Consider the following 3,185-nt stretch of genomic DNA (forward strand, 5'->3'; position numbering starts at 1 on the left):
AACTCCCGTACCAGCACCAGCCCCCAGTGTCAGTACAGCAAGCACGAACTCTCGTCTAAATTTCGATGTGGAAAAATTGGGCCATAAAACGAAAGTTCTGAAAAGTTCTAAAGTGAGACAGCCTCGCGTCGATCAGCTACAACTGCGTCATCGCGGCTGATTTCAACATCAGCTATCAGCTACGGCAGACTGTGTTTGGGATTTTTTTTTATCGTCGAATATTTCTAGTTGATAATAATTGATAAATTATGTACACGAAAGCACAGCAAGTTTCGAGTATTTACATCACCACACTTGAGATTCCTAAGTTGCCAAAGGTCAGGTGTCAGAATTGACCAATTTTAGAAATTTTTAATTTTAATGTATAGAATCGTCTGTCTTTATGGAATACTATTTCAAATCAAAATGGGATTTTTGTGAAATAGGATGCTGAGTTCGAACGAAAATTTTTTCCGATTTGGCACCACTGTTGGGCCTTTCTCCAGGAACGTACGAACTTTTTTGAATAAATAGCTTCAACATATTCAATATTTAATTAAATAATGATTTAGAAGAAGCTAAGAAACTTTCATTTCAAGTTTCGTTGAGGTTACCATCGACTATAACTGTACAACGGGTTCCTGCATGCCATTATTTAGTAACAGATTCTACGAACTATGCGCAGAACGCCTTTATTTGATATATAATTCATAATGAATAAGTAGCGCACTACTTGTATGTACATTTGGACTCCATTACTCCCAATATATCGATTATTCTTTAAGCTGATCACATTCACACTACACTTAAATAAAGTAATGTACAGTGGATAATGTACGACAAGCAGAGGGTGTTTCGGCTGATGCGGCTGAATATATACGATCATATTGGCTTAACTGTGATCATTACAAGTAAAAGTGTCCACTAAATTCGTTAAAAGTTCACTGGCTTCAAGTTAATGAGGAATTAAGGATACGTAATGATTTATGTTCCTAATTAGAATTGAATTTTTTTCCTATTAGAAAATACTGTCAGAAAAGAACATTAGTGTACAATTGATCCATAAGATCCTTCTCATTTACGTTCAACTAAAAAGGAATGAGTACAAACGTACGAGTTGTAAATACAAGTGAAAGCTATGAATACAGTTCATAGTCGTACATGGTGCCCGTTTATGGTTAATAATTATGAGAATAATGTACAGCACTTCTTTTAAGGAACGTAAATATATAATTCGGTGAATTTTTCGTTGTCAAATCTATCTGACATCCGTAAGGGTTTTTTTATTAAGGAGATAGTCGTTGATTTTATTGAGTTAAGCGAAAATTCACCGAAAGCCACGAGTCGGAATAAAAGAAAAAAAATCAAGTAAAACCGCTGAAAGTTTAGAATCAGAATCGCAGGTTAAAATCAAATTAAACCTTTACAGCCTGACACGAGTAACCGGAGCAATATTGTCACAAGTCTACTTCCCAAAAAGGATACGTTCTAGTGAGCGCAAAATGACTCGCACTGACGGTTGCCGCCACGTACGACAACTCTAAAATGTTCTCTGTTGCGTACAAACGTCCTCAGGTTGCTACACTCAATAGTTTACGTATAATTTAAGTTGAAAGTTCTGTTCCCGGAGAGTGACATATGTCGGTAGAGGGTTAAAATACTCCGAAAGAGACTAGCAGGAGTCATATAAAAAACTCATATGGAAATTTTCCGAAGGCGTCGAGTCAGAATTCTTCAGAAGACGCAGGTTGGCCGCAGCAACAGCAGCAGTGACAGCAGCAACGCTGGCCAGGCGGCTCTGCTATCCTGGATCGACGCTGTTGAGCAACAAAATTATTATATAAACATTATGATTATTTATAATGATAAATATTTTTATATTATCGCTACATATTTCTATAAGATAAGAATAGACCAGGGACTATTTCATAAGATTACACGTCACGTTGTTTCTTCATCAATTGCAAACATTGAGACCACCATCGACGCCAACATTATCACGATAAGGCAAAATGGATGAAAAAATTGCAGTAACATCACGGAATTAATATCTTTAATATTAAAGCCAACTAGTTGCAGATAATTTGGAATTCGGCCTTGGGTTTAGTGTCTCGTTGCAGTTCGAGTTTTCGTGGTTTCCAAACTTAGCCAAAAATAAAGAAAATATATTCCAGTTCCTGTAAAAAAAAATATAACAGTAAAAAAAATATTCCAGTTATATTGCATTGTGACGCAAGTCAAATTACCTCAGACTTATTTTATCACCCTATAATTTTTTTTTTCAGTGGAATAATCCTGGAAATAACTTACACGGGTGAACGAAAGTTTAAAGAACGCAGAATCCCATACCTAGTGAAAAATCTCGTTAAAGGAAATCGTAACAAAAAGTAAATGCAAAGAAGGAGCGAAAGCTAAAATTGAAAAATTGTATGTACCGAACATATGATTCTGTAAGCCTTTTTTGATTATTTATTCTCAATAAATGTAATGTTAATAATTATAATCAAACTGGTATGGAGCATCATCTTGGAGCTCCTCCCTCCATATTAGGTCACACTGCCCCAACGACCGTACCCAACTCTTCTGACAAATGACTAACGATGAAACAATAACGAGTCTTTGTAACGACCGTACTCCTAGCAAATGACTTTGAACTAACGGTGAAACAATAACGAGTCTTTGTAACGACCGTACTTCTAGCAAATGACTTTGAACTGACGGTGAAACAATAACGAGTCTTTGTAACGACCGTACTACGACCGTACTCCTGGCAAATGACTTTGAACTAACGATGAAACAATAACGAGTCTTTGTAACGACCGTACTCCTGGCAAATGACTTTGAACTAACGGTGAAACAATAACGAGTCTTTGTAAAAACATTAATTCAATGGTAGATGTCTGGCAGGTCAGTGCTTGTCGCGTCGCATCTCGCATAACAAGCAAATAAACGGCTTGTAATCGTGTGCCGTAGCAACAGGTGTGCCGCCGCTAACACTAAAGTCCGGGTTCCTGACGAGAAAATCGACGCGTCACCAAGTTTCGAGTTTGAAAATTTGAGATTTTTTCGGGATAATGAAAACCTTTTTGTTAAGAAGCAGAAGACTCGTAAATTTAAGGATACCGTGCGGGATCTCGATGAGTTTCCTGAGCGTAAGTCTAGCAAAAGTCTACCAGCTTTAGTTTATATGCCTGCCTTTACATTGG

This window comes from Hyalella azteca, unplaced genomic scaffold, assembly GCF_000764305.2.
Source record: "Hyalella azteca isolate HAZT.00-mixed unplaced genomic scaffold, Hazt_2.0.2 contig7398, whole genome shotgun sequence".
NCBI lineage: Eukaryota > Metazoa > Arthropoda > Malacostraca > Amphipoda > Hyalellidae > Hyalella > Hyalella azteca.